General features: G+C 48.2%; 1 protein-coding gene across 2 annotated transcripts in view; it reads right to left on the bottom strand.

Annotated features, from left to right (window-relative positions):
• The window catches only part of AFF4 (ALF transcription elongation factor 4), a 1,482,962-nt gene that overhangs the window by 942,652 nt on the left and 521,590 nt on the right, over positions 1-18,720 (bottom strand). The window lies entirely within an intron of this gene.

The following is an 18,720-nucleotide window of genomic DNA, read 5'->3' as shown; positions in this document are numbered from 1 at the left end:
ATTGTGTATCATCTATCACTTCCATTACTCCACAAACATGAACAGACCACTACCTTCTATTCTTCACCCTCTTGGCCAACACTCCTAGCACCAAAATTAATCCAACAGCTCCCTCACTGCTCACAAGGAATAAAAGAAACATCACAGTGGACAAGATTTTACCATACTTAATCCCCCACCCTCAACGCATTGCCAAATTCATCTGATCCAGACACCTTAGTAGATGCGCACCACGACACTATGACTAAAGCGCTCGATGCAATTGCCCCACTGAAAACGCGAAAAAGTAAACCTAGAGCTCACCTGAATTCCTGGTTCACATCCCAACTTAAAACTCCTAAGAGCTGAAAAAAGGAACTTGGAAACTATCTGGAGACATCTACCTTCTGATGAAAATAAAACGTACTTGGTCAATAGTGTCGCCTTTTACAAAAAATAAATAATACGTACCAAACAGGAAACCTACAATGATAGGATTCACAAAGCAAGCTCAAGTACCAAGTAACTCTTTCCATTTTAAGAGAATTGGAATTGCCCATACCTCAGACAGATGACAGCCAGAAGGACAAAATCTGGTGTACCAACATACAGAACGCCCTAATAAACAAAATTTCCCTTCTCCAGAACAAGATCGCGGACAAAAGAGCCACCTTACCCACTATAGTTAACCATGCCACTCCACCAAATTCACCCACTAAACCCCTTGAAAGTTTCAGATTCTCACAAGTTTCTATCCTTGAGGTTGAAAAAGTAATTACCTCCCTCAAACCTTCAATGTGCCTGGGAGATAGCAGCCCAGCACAAATAATCAAAGATGCTGCTAGAGATCTTGCGCCCTTTATCTCTAAACTAATTAATGCATCATTCTCATCTGGAACCGTCCCAAGCAATCTAAAGGAGTCATGGGACCGACCCCTCCTATGAACCCATCATCCCTACTAATTACAGATCGATCACTACCATACCATTTCTTCTCAAGGTATTAGACAAGGTAGCCTACATCCAGATACAGAAGTATCTGGAAACTAACCACCTCCTAGAAATCCGCCAATCTGGCTTTAGACCCCACAGACCGAAACTGCCCTAATAGACCTAAAGACCCAGATCGACAAACGTATAGATAAAGGGAAAATGGCCCTGCTCCTCCTCCTCGATATTTCCGCCGCCTTTGACTTGGTGGCACAAGGTATTATGCAAATATCTCGCTTCAGCTGCCCGTTTTTCACAGGATGCCATCACTTAGATCAATAACAGGACTATGAGAAGACTACTACCAACGCCGCTGACCTTATCCCTATAACCTGTGATGTGCCACAAGGCTCCTGCGTCTCCCCCAACAACGTATAATATTTTCACAAAACCACTATTCAACAAATTGGACCATCTGGGTGTCACCTACACTAACTATGCGGATGACACCCAGATCCTCATAACCCTGAGTGGCGGTTATGACAAGGACATGGCCTTATTGAACAAAATCTACCAAATCATTAAGGCATGAATGGCCGTCCATGGCCTATGCCTGAATGACGACAAAACCAAGCTCCTTATTGTCGGAACTGCAACCAACCTGAGCAAACTAGCACAAAAAGCAGCTTGTTCAATATAGATGGGCACACTATTAAAGTGGTAAGAGAGGTAAGAACACTAGGATTTTAAGCCGACTAAACCCTCACATTAAGTAAACAAGTGAACGCCATGGCCTCTGCAACAGCATATCCAATAGCAAGCTGATCAGGGCCTGCAGACCATTCCAATCTAAGGAAGCTGTACGACTCTAGCCAGGGCCCTTATCCTCTCCAAGTTGGATTATTGTAATGCACTATACTTGGGTGCAAACAAGAACATTGTTAAGAAAATCTAAATCCTCCAAAATAATGCGCTCCGATCAGTACTTGGTATATTGAGGAGTGAGCACAAATCAGAATTGAGGAGACAGACTAAATGGCTCTCCATTAATGATAAAATCACACTCAAAACTACCGCCCTAACCCACATGTGCCTCAATGATGCTGCCCCACCACACCTTTCGGAGAGAATTGTAAAATAATCCACCTCGCGTCCTACTAGGATATTGAACTCTTACTGTCTGGTTGTCCCAAGATTCAGACTAAAAATGGGGAGTCGGGGGGGGGGGGGGGGGGGGGGGTCAGAGGGGAGCAGCTTCCCTGTTACGGCGGCGCAGCTCTGGAACACCAACCCTTCCCCAATTCCAGACGAAACACTATAAACTGGCTGGTAGCCAAGGGCCGCTGACACACCTGGCTTGTCTAAACCCTAGCAATTGTCTTTACATGACGCACCATGCATTGTAACATCTGCCACCGACCATTATTATATCTTATCCGGTACCTGCTTTGCACTATCGCTTGCACTTTGATGTATTTTGCTAACTGTTACCCTATATAACTAATTGTAACCCATGTAACTCATGTCATTCTATTCACTGTAACCCATGCCTAATGTATACTTGGGTTTGGCGCGCAATAGAAATCAATAAACAAATAATTATTTATAACATAAACCTTGAGTGTTAAGTGTTACTTGGCTACTTGCATTGGTGGATTTCATTGCTGCAGCTCTACAGCTCACATTTACCACTCTTGAGATAGGCCTGGCTGCTCAGTCAAACTACCAACTTGTGTAGCACATACCTATACCAACAGGTTGGTTACCTAATACAAAGAGGACAAGGGTTGTGTAGTCTCCCACGGGGTTACTACATCAATTCTTGCTTAACAAGAAGGAGGCTGTTGGAGTATAGCGAGAGACTGAAGATGAGGTACTGGTTGAGAGAGTGGTACCAGTCGATTAGTGTGGGGATGTGGAGTGTAAAATTTGATAGGAGGGGCAGGCCAACAGAGTGGAAAGGGACAGGCCCACAGAAAATGAGTCTGAATAAAAAAGGAAAGGGACTCTCAAAGATACAGGGCTAGTACTTCGACCCCAAAGAAAGGCAATAGGCCAACGAAAGACAGTGTTAGAAATATAAAACAATATGGTGTAACTGGACAAAATGGAACAAAACTATACTGTTTGATGGGTAGAATGGCAATGCATAAACTTAAGATATTCTTTTTTCATCTGCCAAATAACATTGACTGAACTTTCAAAGTTTAAGCTATGTGTAACATCCCTTTTTTAAATTAATTTCAGGGACAATGTGCACACCAGTAAGCTGAACAAAAGAAATACCTAACAAAAGCTTCAAGAGATCTACATACAAACACTTACAAACATGGCACCTACCTGCATGTTGCTTTTAAAAATGTACCCCAACAGCCACACCTGGAGATAGTAACCCCAACAAATAATGATTCCATAATAACACATACCCAAAATAATCTACGTCAAAGAGATGACAAACTCACCAATCTGCAGGCAAGTGGATTTAATAAGGAGCAAGATTAATGAATTTAAAATCAATAATAAAGGACTCCATTTGTAAAAAGATGGTTTGCACAACAATGAATTAGAGTAATGTTGAGCCGCTCAATTACTCTGTTCAGCAGGATGCTTGTGGGAATGTCTCCTACATAAGAATCAGCTAATGACACTTACAAGGGACTTGGAATTCAAATGGTGTTGTATCCACCAGGACAGATCTGCTGGACAGATTGATCTCTGTTCCCCCAGTGAATAGTGCAACTCAAGTCAGCAATAGCAAGTAAGCAAGTTCTACACAGACTACCACCACCAGGGAGGGGGGGGGGGTCTGTATTTGGCACTGAGAGGCAGTGAATGAAATGCATCAAATATATTACAGGAATAATAAATGGCAGATGGACTCTCCCGCTGGGTACATTTTGAAATTCTTTCAACAGTTCACTGGGCACTTCTAGATCAATAGGCCAGCAGCCTACTACACTGTTCTTTCCAATTAACCTCTGGCCTCCAGGAGGTAAACAGCATTAATGTCACCACTCACAATAACCGGTCACCTAAAACCCCACCATGGGCTCTACATGGGCTAACCCTGAGTGAGACTCCTCCGAGGGTGGCTTGACTCCGAAAAGTACAGGACATAGATTTCAACACAATTTATTGCACATTGGGGGCTTCACCAGGAAAAATAAACTAGTCCGTAGATCTCGAAAGCTAACCCTTTTTGACCAGCTCCCATCACCTTCTCCGTAGGTACCAGTCAATCAAATGTTAAAAAGGTCTCCTGTTGGTAAAGATCCCTCTTTACTGCACCTGCCCCTCCATTTCTATGGACCCCCAAACATTTTGCTTTTCTTTTTATATCTGACCTGTTCTTTTTACAGTGCAGTCACTAGCTATTGCTCATCTGATATGGGGACACTGACATGTCCTTCAGTCTGTCAGTAAAGGAAAGGAATAAGTTACTTAACTGTAAGACATGCATTACTTACTGTGAAAGCATTTCTGATGGTTGTATATGCTTAGATTCACATGCGGTGCATATAGTCCAACATCCAGTAGTCACCGCAGAGTATTGCATCTTGTTTTTCGAAAGTCGAAAGGGGACGTCGACATAGGCATGTCTGTAACACTATCCCTATAGTGACGTGTAGTGTACCCAAAATCCCTCACGCATCGAGGTCCCTCCGATTCTATTTTTTCTGCCATGAGGGAGCCTATGACTAACGTGAGTACAGAAAGAGAGAAAGTAATAAGACGTCTATCTTCCTTCCATCCGAGCGGGGAGAAAGGGTGGACGCATGTGAATCTAAGCAGATACAACAATCAGAAATGCTTTTTCGGTAAGTAATGCATGTCTTCTGATGTTTGTTAATCTGCTTAGAATCATATGCTGTGCATAGACTAGCGAGCAGTACCCGGAGTTGGAGGTGGGTTGTGAGAAGGAACAGTAGAGAAAAGGCGTCCTAGTACTGCTTGTCCCACCTGAGAATCAGATCTATAATGAGCATCTAGAAAATAGTGTTTTGTAAAGGTGTGTACAGAACTCCAGGTTGCCGCTTTGCAAATGGACTCAAGGGGAACATTTGCAATGAATGCTATGGATGCCGCGGTGCCCCGAGTAGTGTGCGCTCTACGCTTGAAGGGCAGTTCTCTCTTAGCAAGAGAGAAACACAGAGTGATGCACTAGACAATCCATCTAGAGATAGTGGATTTGGAAACTGCATATCCTTCTCTTCCTGCCGCCACTGAGACCAAGAACTTTGTCTTTCTTAGTGGACAAGTTCTTTCCATATAAAACATGACTGCCTTGTGCACATCAAGTGTGTGCAGGCTCTTCTCTCCCAAGTTGGAAGGGTTTTGAAAGAACGTTGGTAATTCTATAGATTGGTTGACATGAAACTTTGAAAAGAATTTCGGTGCCAACCTAGGGTGTGTGCGTAGAACCACCTTATCTTTGTGAACTGTTACAAAGGGGCTAAGATAGAGAGCGCTTGTAGTTCACTCACTCTCCTGATGGAGGTGATAGCTATTGAGAAAGCAGTCTTAAGAGTGAGATCTTTAAGGCTTGCTCTATGCATGGGCTCTAAGGGGGGGGCCCATTAGCCTGGTTAACACGACGTTCAGGTCCCATCCGGGAGCTGGGTTAGATATAGGACGGTGAATTCTTTTCACTTCCTCCATAAAGGCTTTAATAACTGGAACTTTCCACCATGACACCTTATGTTGTGACGTAGTGTAGGTGGAGAGTGCAGCTAGGTGAAGTTTAATGGAATTAAAGACTAGTCCAGTAAGGGAGTCAGGTATAAGACAATATGAGTGGGAGCGCAGTCAACAGGGTTGATGCTCTGAGTTACACCGGATGACAAACCGTTTCCACTTACTGGAGTAGCAGTAACGAGTGTTCGGTTTCCTTGCCTCCTGAGAAGCTCTGAGGGAGCTGCAAATGTCCAAATTCTATGACCTCAGGAGCCAGGCTGCTAAGTTCAGGGACTGCAGGCATGGGTGCAGCGTCAGGCCCTTGTCCTGCGACAACATGTTGTACGGGCAAGGTAGTTTCACCGGAGGAGATTGTGACATCTCCATCAGATGAGCGAACCAGGGTTGGCGGGCCCACATGGGGGCCACCAGTAACATTGTAACTGGTTCCTGGTGCATCTTGTGCACTATCTTGTTGAGAAGGGGAGTCGGGGGGGTGGAGGAGTGTAGAAACATTTCCCTGACCATGTTATCCAGAGTCCGTTTCCCTTGGAGTGGTTCTGGGGGTATCTGGAGGTGTAATCTTGGCATTGGGCGTTCTCCAGAGTTGCCAACACGTTGATCTCTGTGAAGGCCCATTCTGCGAAAATGTTGGATATGATGTCTCTGTGTAAGCGCCATTCGTACCCTGCAGGTAGAGGGAAGTCACTGCTGAGTCCATCTGCCATAAGATGGAGTTCCCCTGGTACATGTTGTGCTAACAGGAACATGTTGTGTCAGAGAGCCCACTTCCAGATGTTCTGGGACAGCTTGGACAGTCCTGGACAGTGAGTGCCCCCCTGCTTGTTCAGGTAGTACATGGCCGTGGTGCTGTCAGTGAGGATCAGCACTGTCTTCCCTTGCAGATGTGTCTAAGGTCTTTAGTGCTTTGAAGACTGCCAACAATTCCGGTAGGTTTAAATGGTTGGGCGCCACACTTGAAGTCCAAACTCTGTACGCAGTCTGATGGGATGGGTGAACCCCCCCCCCCCCATCCTGTGAGGGATGCATCTGTGGTTAGAGTGGCTTCCACTGCGGGGGTAGTGAAGAACTTTCCTTTCACAAGGTTCTGCCTCGACCACCACCACACAGAGAGAACCAGGGCTTGCGAGACAACTACTAGATCCTCCCATTGTCCGCTGGCCTGACACCACTGGCTGTTGAGCCACTCTTGCATTGGGTGCATGCGCAGGCACGCGTGAGGAACCAAGTAAATACATGATGCCATCATTCCTAGCAACCGCATGGCTTTGCGTACCATCACCTCTCGACCGGCTACATACTGAGGGATCTGAAAAAGCATGTTTTGGACCCTCGCGGAGGGGAAGACACGGCCATCCCTTGCATGAATTAGAGCCCCTAGGAATTGTTTGATTTGGATGGGGTCTAGACTGGACTTCTTCTCGGTGATGGAGCCCAGGTGGAACAGGTCTATAGTCTTTTGGGTATTTGAAAGGCATGTGTTGTAAGAATCCCCTGTTATGAGCCAGTCGTCGAGGTAAGGATAAACCGGAATGGACAACTTGCATAGATGTGCCGCCGCCACTGCCAGTACCTTCGTGAATACCCTTGGCGCGAAGGCTATGCCGAAGGGTAGCACTTTGAACTGATAGTGTTTGCCTTCTATCATGAACCTGAGGTATTTCCTGTGCGCTGGCAACATTGAAATATGAAAGTATGCATCTTTCATGTCCAGTGTTGCCATGTGATCCTCCTGTGTGAGCAGGGGGATTACTTCCTGCAAAGTCACCATACAAAATTTTTGAGGTTTTACAAATTTGTTCGCTGGGCGCAGATCTAATACAGGGCGCATGGTTAGATCCTTTTTGGGTACAAAGAAGTACACTGAATAAATACCCTCCTTTACCTGTGACTGAGGCGCGACCTCTATGGCTCCTTTTTGCAGCAGCGATTCCACTTCCTGAAGAAGGATGAGAAGGTGTTCTGATGCAAGATGTCTTCCCTTTGGAGGTCTGAATGTTGGGGACTGGCTGAACTCAATACAGTATCCGTGGGCTATAGTTGACAGTACCCAACGGTCCATGATAATCCCCTTCCATGCCTGGAGAAAAGATGTTAACCGGCCCCCGAACAGGGATGCATGGGAGAGGAGCCGAATGTTTGGCTCATTTAGTGACAGTGGCCGGGGAGCCTCTAGGAGTAGGGTCCCCGACCCCTTCCTTTGCCACGACGTTGGCCTCTGAGCATACGGCTTGTTGTAACCACTGGTTCCTTAAGGGGAGGACCAGTTGCTGGCTGAGGTACACTGTTGCTGAGGTTGTCTTTGGCCACGGAAAAAGCGCCTATTGCCATATTCGCGCTTATTGAGGGGTCTCGTGATTAAGGTTTCCTGCTCCTTTTTTGCTGTTTCCAGTGCGTCATCAACCGCCTTTCCAAACAAGTTGGAGTCCTCCAGGTTTTTTTAATGAGGGACACCTGTGTTTCTGGCTTTTACCCTGAGTTTCTAAGCCATGCATGCCTTTTAAGGAGTACGCCCTGGACTAACGAACGGCCAGCTGTTTCCACAGCATCTAAAGTATTTTTAACGAAGCTGTAGTTCACTTGAGTGCCTTCTGAAACGGTGGCCAAAAGAAAGTTGCGAAGAGGTTCAGTAGGCCTTCGCGCAACAGGCCCCATTGGGCATCAGCGTAACTAGCCAACAGGGTGGTATTGTTGGCAATACGCGTAGCAAATGCCGCCGAGGTCGTAATCCTCTTCCCGAGAGCATAGAGCTTTTTCCCCCTCTTTATCATGCGGTGCTTCCCTGGTGGACAGAGGAATCCCTGCCCTTTTCCTCGTGGTGGTCACCACCAGAGAATCTGGGATGGAATGACCCCTAATATATAAAGGATCTGAGGGTGAGGGGCTAAAGCTTCTCAATCCCTGGGTTAACACCCCTGACTAAGGCTGGTGTAGACAAAGAGGGAATTCGGTGCCTCTTGATGGAAGCGAGGAGAGGAATGGCCTGGCTAGCCGGTGGCTTTTCTTTGATGATTTTCTCAATGAAATCAACCTAGAGGGAAGTCTCCCACGTATTGATCTGAAAATGTGCAGCCGCATTGCGTAGCATGGCATTAAACGTGGGTTGATCGTCCACAGGCGAAGGATCTCCGACAGATGTAGTCTGTGGAGACGGCAGATCTAAAGCATCATGATCAGTTGACACCCCCGGAGACTGCCCAAGGCTGTGTGTCACACAAGGTGGGGACTTCTTCAAAGCCGCCTACAGGATCTTTAAAATCCTCAGTATCTATAAATTCATCATCTTCCTGAGTGTGAACATGAGGGTCCTCTTCAGTGAGGTCATATGTGTATAGTAGTTCTTCCTGGGGATCTTAAAGTCTTGGAACTTGGGCTAGAGGGTCTTGAGGGATTACATCCCTTGGTCTTTTAGGTGTGGTGTGCTCAGAAATCGACACAAACTTATCCAACCTGTTCATACAGGTCTCAAATCTCTCCCCGGTCTAGTGGTGGAAAGGCTTGCTCCTCCGCATCTAGGCGTCGAGATCTCTCACACAAAGTGGCAGAAATACCCGTCGCCCTCTGAGAAACCACCCTGTGGGCCAGACGGTGGAATAGTGGCTCTGGGTCTCTCCTTCGACATAGGGGAGGGTTCTGGCGCTCCCGTTGCACCTTCGCTAGGTCTCGGCGTCTCCTTGACCTTTTCAGTAGGCTTGGGTGATTCCTTCACCAGCCGTTTGAGCGTCTTCGGGGACGATCCTCGCGATGCTCTCGGTGACCATCCTCCCATCCAGGAACTGATCGTGAGGAGTTGTTTTCGGTGGAGCCGGAACCTTGCCATCGAAGGACACCTTCTTGCGATGCGTCTCGACGGATGATGCTTCAGGGGTTGTGCCCTTTGTATTCGACGGCCCGGTCGCTAGGCGCGAATGCGGCGGCAGGGAGGGCTGCCGACCCTTACGGTCGGCGGGGACAGCCGGCTGTGTCGGTGTCCCAGTTGGCGCAGAAGCCTTCTTCGACTTACTCGAAGAATGGCCGGGGGTTGTGTGTTTTGTGACGTTTTTATGTCCGTCAGCGTCGCCGGGGTGTACATCCCCCAAAGCAGGGCCAGAGCCTTGCCTGTCGGGGGCGGGGACAGACGCCACGGAGCGAGAGCGCTCCATTGAGGGGTCAACAACCTCCGTTATGGAGGTCGAGTCATCACCCTCATCGCACTCAGCGGCCGCGGCAGCGGGCGAGGAATCAGCCTTCAACATCCCATAGTCTGCCCACCTTTTAACCCTGCGTTCCCTTCAGAGTTTTGGGCGAAGGAGCTTGCAGGCCGCGCAACCAGCTTCGTCGTGTTCGAGGGGTAAGCAGCGGTTACAACGCTTGTGCTTGTTCTTCCATGGGAATTTGCCTTTACAAACTGGGCAAATTCTAAAAGGAGTCCTCTCCATAACTGAGGACGTACCAAGTTATAACGACCCGGAAGGAAAGGGGGAAGAAAGGGAAAGGCATTCTAGTATGAGACAGAAGTGTCCACCCGACCCCACTCTCCCTACGGTGTGGGCCGGCGAGGCCAGGCCACGTGGTCGGCAGTGCCGATAGGATCACCGTCCGTCGAAAACCGCCATCCGTCGAATGTCTGGTCTCGGCGGAGATGTGGAATGGCCTAACAAAGGCTGGAGGTGAAGTTAGTTAACAATAATTAACTAAATCGACCAAGGGTCGAGCAATGGCAATGTCTCTTACGAGCTCCGCTTAAGGCGACCAGTATTCTGGGCGGAAAAAAACAATCTCGTGCTCAGCACCATAGTGAGGCTGTGAGCCGTTGCCAAGTAACGCTCGCATACTTTTTCCCACAACCACCCCCGCCAGCAGGCGGAAGCCGGCCCACGCAGGAGAAGGCCCGCGTGGAAAAGGCCCCGTTTGCCCCCATTCGCCACAGGGCGCAGAGGGCTCAGGGTCATAATACCAGTCCTATCACCTGCACCCTAGACTCTGCTGCTGCCATAGATCCTAATTATCTTGCGCCGCTCTCTTTCTGCAGTTAAGCACGGACATCCAAATAACTGCTCGTGAGTACACCTCCTCATAAACTTCCTCCCCTGTACCACAGTAACCTGTAATCAACAACCAAGGAGGTGGAGTCGCCCTCATAGCCAGAACCACACTACAAATCAGAGGGTGTCCAGTGGAACAAATACAGGGCTATGAACTCCTTTTAGTAAAATTTACCTCCAACCCTAAAACCACCACTTCCTGGTAGTGTACAGATCACCTAATAAAAACACTCAACACAACCTGGACATCCCCTTACTGCTAACGCCCATCATCAAGCCCAAAACCAAATACATCATCCTCGGAGACACCAATCTAGGCTTTAGCGATCCCCTAGATCCCGACGCATCTGCCTTCCACGCAGCTATGCTAGATATGAACTTCGCTCATATGATCAATAAACCCACCCACTCCAAAGGTAGACCTCTGGACTGGATCCTCACCCTCAACTCTCAAATTACTATTGACTCTATCCTCCACGTAAACTGGTCAGACCATTTCGTCATCAGTTTCACATTGAAACATAACACCACTAAAAAGACCATCCCCAAATCACTCGATTCCTTTGAAACTAGAAACATCAAAAAGCTCTCAATAGATAACCTTTCCCCCGTCCTGAACACAGCCTTAGCCAACATAATTCCTAATACCAACAATCCTGCCTACCTAGCAGAATGTTACCAACAAAGCCTTACCCACACTATTGACACGCTCGCCCCCACCACCATCAAATCACGGAAACCAGACAAACGCTCTTGCTTCTGGTTTAACGAAGAATTAGTCTCCCTTAGACGCATAAAAAGATCGCTCGAGCACCTCCATAGAAAATGTAAGACCCCTGAATCAGCAAAGGCCTTTGAAGAAGCAAATAAAAAGTACAAATCAGCTATAATCTCCCATAAAGCTAATGCTTTGAACCTTCGCATCACCAATGCCAACTCCGATAGCAAAGAGTTGTTCTCCATCCTCAGAGAACTAGAGAACCCATGTCAAATCATAGCATCCAACAATGCCAGCAAAGCATGGTGCACTACAATACAAGATGCCCTAGCCTTTAAAATAATGTTGCTACAAAAGAAAATTGTCAGTAAAAAAAAAAAAAAACTCTCCTAGCAGAAAAAATACTCCCTACCATAACAGTGAACACCCCCCAACACCTTTCCATGCACTCCTTTTCACTTCACCCCAGTCTCAAACAAAGAAGTGCTAGACACAATAGCCAAACTCAAAGCCTCAAATTGCAAAGACCACCACTTCCCTTCCAACCTAGTCAAACTCTGTGCCCCCACTCTATCGCCCATTATTACCAAATTTGTTAACGCCTCCTTTAACTCAAATACAGTCCCTACGAGCATCAAGAAAGCCTGGGTAACACCCTTACTAAAAAAAAAAAAAACCTGGATCCCTCCATCCCCACTAATTACCAGAGTCCCATTTCTCCTGAAAATAATCGACAAAATAGCATACTCCCAAATACAAAACCATCTAAAACATTACCAACTTTTAGGGGACCGACAATCAGGTTTCCGTCCTAACTACAGTAAGTAAACAGCCCTACTCGACCTTAAGATCCAAATGGATGCCACCAGAGAAGCAGGTAAACTTTGCTTACTAATGCTATTGGATCTCTCGGCGGCTTTCGATCTGGTCGACCAAGACAAACTCTGCATCACCTTAGCCAATAACTTCCACCTGTCCAACAATGCCACTGATTGGATCAAATCCTTCCTAGCAGACAGGACATCAAGAGTGTCCATTGGCAAAGAATTGGCAGACGCCATAGCAGTTCCTGTAGGCATCCTGCAAGGCTCATGCCCATCACCCACCCTCTACAATGCCTATACCAAGCTCCTTTTTGCAGCTCTGGATGCCATGGGTGTCATCTACACTAACTTTGCAGATGACACCCAGATACTCATCCCTAGAACAGGCAACCATGAGCAAGATACCTTGCTCATCAACAAAATCTACTCACTTATCCAAAACTGGATGGCCAACAATAGCTTATGTCTCAATGATGACAAAACAGAGCTACTCATACTAGGATCTTCCACTAAAATGGACTCACTACAGCCTTACACATACATCATTGATGGTACCGCAATCCCAGTACTCAAACAAGTCAAGACACTTGGTGTCTACTTAGAGGCCACATTAACGATGTCCAAACAAGTCAACACCCTAGCCTCATCTACATCCTAAACATCCCAACTCATCTCCCTCAGCCGCAAATTCCTTACAACAGATAACTGCGTTAAGTTAGCAAGAGCGCTTATACTATCCAAGCTCGACTATTGCAATATCCTATTCCTTGACACCTCTAATACTAATATAGCCAAACTTCAACTGATGCAGAACAAAGCCCGCCGAGCTGCACTAGGCATACAAAAATCCTACCACATCTCAAACATCAGGAGAGACAACAACTGGCTCCCAATCAAAGCCAGGATACTTTTCAAAATCCTAATTATCATTCATAAATGCATGACCAACAAAGCTCCCAAGTACCTCCTTAATACTGTCACTAAGAAAAATCATACCAGGCTACTCAGATCCAACAACAACAAAAACCTTGAAATCCCACGATACAAAAAGAAAAAGAGGGAGGTAGCAGCTTTAAAGTCCTTGGCCCCAGACATTGGAATGCTTTACCTACCAATCTCAAAAATGAATCTTCCTACCCACAATTTAAATAAAACTCTGAAAACTTGGTTATTTATCCAATACTAATGAGAACTATGCCCCACCCATTTAGACCAGACACCCCACAACCTTGTACATATAATGTTTTGTTTTCTTCTTTGCATGATTCCACTGTTTCTCTCAACTTTCAAGACTGTATTTATCCACTGTCTAACTACAGCGTGATACCTCCGGGTCTGGGCGTATAACAAATTAAATAAATAAATCTGAGGGACCTCGACGCGCGAGGGATTTTGGGTACACTACACGTCACTATAGGGATAGCGTTACAGACACGCCTATGTCGACGTCCCCTTTCGAAAAACAAGATGCAATACGCCGCGGTGACCACGGGATGTCGGACTATATGCACAGCATGTGATTCTAAGCAGATTAACAAACATTAGAATTATTATTCTCCAGCATGGGTCTGGTATGGATTCACATGCTCAAGAATATTCCTCATCGTCAGGTTGGGAATCCTCAGTGAAAGAAAAACCAGTTTCATACTTACAACTCTATTTCTCCTCTAAACTAATCACTGAGCTCTGGGTCATACCGCCCCAGCCAATGACTGCTCTCTCCCCAAGTCCCTCCTCTGGCAGCCATCTTCAGATTTGGTAAGCAAGTAAAGTGGCAGTATGACTATGAACAGCCGCAGAGGGGACAGCGGGAGGGTTTGCATGTGAATCAATGCCAGACCCACGCTGTAGAACAATAGTAACAGGTAACTTGTTCCTTGTACAGCAGGGGGTCTGGCACGGATTCACATGCTCATGAATAAAAAACACACCGCAGTACAACATTACACAACCATGGGAGATGGCAAGTCTCAACAGAAGCAATTACTCTTACCACCGGAACATGCTTACCTTCAAGGTCGCGTAGCACTGCTTGGTCGACCCATGACTCCTCTCTAGAATCCCTGTTAACTCAGCAGAATCTTGTGAAGGTGTACGTAGCCCTCCACGTAGAAGCCTTGCAGATGTCTAGCAGGGGTACACCAGACAGGAACGTGGTCGCTGCAGTGCTCGCTCTGGTGGAATGGGGTCTCAGATGGCAGGGTAGCAGTCAGTTTGCCAACCGATGACAGTGTAATACAGCCGGATAGCCACCTAGAGATGGAAGCCTTGGACAAGGCCTTCCCACGGTTCAAACGACCAAAGTTCACGTAAAGTTGGGACATATTCCTGAAACTCTTTGTGCATGCCACATAGAACTTCAGAGCACGACCCACATCCAGCGAGTGCAAAGTTCTTGCACCCAGCGACGAAGGTTTCGGAAAGAACAAAGGTAACATCTAAGGCTCGTTGAGGTGAAATTCCGACCGAAACTTTGGCATGTAGGAGGGGTGCGTCACAGCACCACACAGCATGAAAAATCAGATACGGCTATTGGCAGGATAGGGACTGGATCTCACCTACCCTCCTGGCAGAGGTGATGGCCACGAGAAAAGCCGTCTTCCATGAGAGGAACGAGAGGGGCCTGATGCATAGGCTCAAAGGGGGGCCCCTCCCATGAGCCTCGTCAGCACCACGTTGAGTTCCCACACCGGGGCAGGCGCCTTAAACAACAGGAACGATCAAACAGTCCTTTGAGGAACTACAACGAGACGGTGGGGCCAAAGAGATGAAGGTCCTGGAGACCTGGTGTAGCGGGAGATTGCCACCAGATGCACCTTGATAGAGGCATGTGCCAGCCCCGCCTTGGTCAAAGAAAAGTACAGAACAATCTGCGGGCCCATTACCCTCAGATATTGAGATTTTATTTCTGTCGCGTTCGTACACAAGTTTTTCAGAGCGCGACAGGGCAATGGAGGGGAACAGGGGAGAACAAAAGAACGATCTTACTAGGCCCAGTGACATTGAGCATGCGGAAGTGCATGGGGAAGGGGAAAGGTGCACGCAAGAGGGAAGAAGAGGAAAGTGTGGAGAAAAGGAGAAACATAAAAAAATAATAAAGGCAACAAACAGTGGTAGTGCAGTCAGCAAGTGGCAAGTGCTGGGTTTAAGGCAGCAGACAGGGTAGGTCTGATAAGTGCAGGAAGAAAAAGGAGGGGGGCTGTATAGTTACAGCTACAGACCCCAGTGCAAGGGGTGGCCCGGAGGCAGTGCGGGGGGGTGGCAGGGTGAGCAGGTACCTGGACCGGAAGGACAGAGGGTGGCCAGGTGCATGTTGTCAAGAGAGAACAGATGAGCATGGGAGTGGGAGTGGGGGTGGAGGGGAGGCGAGAGTTGGGGAGTCTAGGCAAAAGCAAAGAGGAAGGTCTTGAGGTCCTTCCGGAACCGGAGATGGTTATCCTCAAGTTTTAGAGTGGCAGGGAGGCTGTTCCAGAGGGAAGCCCCAGCCGAAGACAGAAATCTACCCCCAGGTTGTTTCTTTGAAAAATGACAGACCCTGAGGGAGTTCGAGGTAAAGGAGCAAAGAGGGTTGATCTTCTGCATCCGGCACCACGTTGCAAAACGTTTCCACTTGTGCCGATGACACTCTGGCCATGGCAAGGACCTCCCTGCAGCCCACCAGCAGCTCGTACCCCGGAAATTTTAAAGGCTGCAGGAGCCAAGCCTTCAGGCTCAGCAACCCTGGGTCGTGCTGTAGGATTGCACCTCCTTCTCCGGCGAGCAGATCCGTGACCACCAGCAGCTTGACCGGGGGCGACGCCGACACGCTGAGAAGATACAGATACCAAATCTGCCTCGGCCATGCCGGGGTGATGAGGGTCATCCTGCATCGGCACCATTTGAGTTGATTGATGACTCGCGGCAGGCAATGCTCCTCGGCTGGTGGAATCTGCCGGCGACACTCCGGCACTTGGCGTTCATCGCCAACACAAACAGATCAATCTGGGGTCTGCCCAATCTGAGGAAGAGGCTGTCCACTTGATCCTGTTGAAGTTCCCACTCGTCGCAAGAGCGTAGCTCCCTGCTGAGGGAGTTGATAATGGTGTTCTTGACTCCTGCCAGGTTTAAAGGAATGAGGAACATTCCTTTGGCGACGGCGCAGTTACACAAGTCCTGTGCCTCACTGGAGAACGCTGGGCATCTGGTGCCCCCCTGCTTCCTGATGTAAATCAGCGTTGTGGTATTGACCGTGAATGCCCTCAACACCTTGCCCTTGAGAGACTAGAGGAACGACTTGAGGGCCCAGAATACTGCATGCAGCACCAGTACATTGATGTGGAGATCCCTCACCTCCAGCAGACACAGGCCCCTGGCATGGACATGTCCGTGTGGGCTCCCCAGCCCTCCAGGGAAGCGTCTTTGGTTACTCTCTCCTGGTACGGGGGCTCTAGAAGTCTGTGCCCCCAGTAATGTTGGAGCGCATGACCCACCTTATCGCTCGGCGGAACTCCTCGTCGAGAACAATCTTGTCTGCGAAGCATCCGGAAAACTGGATCCACCAAGCGGCCAGGAATTCCTGAAGGGGTTGCATCCGAAACCAGCAGAGTCGTATCTGGTAAATGCACAACAACATCATGCTGAGCAGTGACTTGATGGTCCGCACCGTGGCGGTCTCCAGTGCCAACAGCCATGGCACCTTGCGCAGCACGGTTGCTATCCTTTCCTCCGACAGGGCCGCCAGGAAGGAGACCTTGTTGAGCCTGGACCCCAGGAACAGCGCGGTCTGCGATGCAATCAAGCAGGAGTTTGGATAGTTCACAAAGAATCCCAGATACGTCAGCAGCCAGATGGTCCTCTCAGTGTGTTTGACGGCTGCGTCCCTTGACCTGGCCCGGATGAGCCAGTCATCGAGGTACGGTTACACATGTATCCCTTGAAGGCGCAGATGGCCCGCCACTGGTGCAGGCACTTCGTGAAAACCCTTTGCGCCGACTTGAAATACGAAGTGCAGGAACTTTCAATGCGTCACATGAAAGTACGCATCCTCCAGATCCAGTTGGCTGAGCACATGCTGCAACGTGACCATCCTGAATTTTTGAGAATATAGGTGTTTGTTGAGACGCGGCAGGTCTAGAATGGGGCTCCAGCCCCCTTTCTTCTTCTTTACCAAGCAGTTTCTGGAGTAGACACCGGAGTACTGAAGCCGCTTTGGAACCAACTCTATTGCCCCCTTTTTTTTAGCATGGGTCGTACCTCCTGCAGGAGCTGAAGGATGTGCGGCTCTTGCCGGGCCACCGGTGGTATATTCGGACACTTCTGCTGGAACTCGAGTGTGTCTGTGGGCGAGAGCATCCAGCATCCAGCACCCATCTGTCGGTGGAGATCTTTTCCCACTTGCCCAATGTCCTGGCCGGTTCTTGATTCAGGCCCTGTGTGCCACCTTGGGAGGGGCGACGGCCACCTACGCCGTCGACGGGTAGGGTTGACGGTACGAAGAGTACCCTTCGACGATCTGCCAGATTTTCCACCTTAGGCAGGAAAGGATAGACAATGCTGCTGAAGAGTGCGTAGGGCACAGGCCGTCTCTGTGGTGGTCTTAATGGCCTGCAACGGTTCGTCAGCGGCTTTCCCCAAAGAGGTTGTCCCCGAAGGGCATGTCCAATACCCTCGTCTGGACCCGTTGCCAGAAGTTGGTGGCCTTCAACCAGCCACAACGACGGAGGCAGACACCGTTCCCCATCTGTCAGAACCTTGTGTCCACGATGTCCAGGGCCACAGTGATGGCATGGTCCGATGCCACCTCGCCCTCCTGGAGGATCTCAAGCGCCTCGACCAGTTTGTCGGGGAGAAATTCCAGCAGCAGGGCCATTTTATACCACAGCTCCCTGTCGTATTTGGCCTGGATCGCAAGCACATTTGCTGCCTTGACTGTCGTCGCTACAGAGTAGATCACTTTCCTACCCAAGGCGTCCAAATTCTTCCCCTCTCTTAGGCAAGATTTGGAGGAGTACCCTTTGGGTGCACTACAACAACCTTGACCTCCTGGCAATAGGAACTCAACATTTGGTATATGTTTGTACACAGGTTGGTAGTGTGGCTGAGCAACCAGGCTCATCTCAAGAGGGGTCAAAGTGATCAGTAGCGGAGTTACACAGAGATTCACAGTGACAAGTATCTAAATAAACACTTACACTCAAGGTTTCTTGATTAAACAATTATTAATTTAACACTCAGTTTGAATAAGCCGCCTTCAGGAGGGGCAATAAAATAGTAACACACAAATACACTCCAAAATACACTCTTAGTTACTCTAACTCAGCAAATACCCATTTGGGATAGCAGACAGACACTTCCTACACCCTCAGGTGGCTTAAATAGCTAGGACACTGGGGACATTATTATATCACTGGTACATTTAGAGCAACACTGAGATGAGTGTTAAAGTAAAGAGATTTCAGAATAAAACGAGAGATCACACAAGTATTCTGAAGCAGGCAAGTACTTTTGAACCCCCCCCTCCCTCCCCCCAATGCAAACTAAATAAACCCTTTCCTGGAGAGAAGGTAAGACA

Source organism: Ambystoma mexicanum, chromosome 3p (genome assembly GCF_040938575.1).
Source record: "Ambystoma mexicanum isolate Mex_15411 chromosome 3p, UKY_AmexF1_1, whole genome shotgun sequence".
NCBI lineage: Eukaryota > Metazoa > Chordata > Amphibia > Caudata > Ambystomatidae > Ambystoma > Ambystoma mexicanum.
This window is presented reverse-complemented; position numbering and strand designations above follow the sequence as displayed.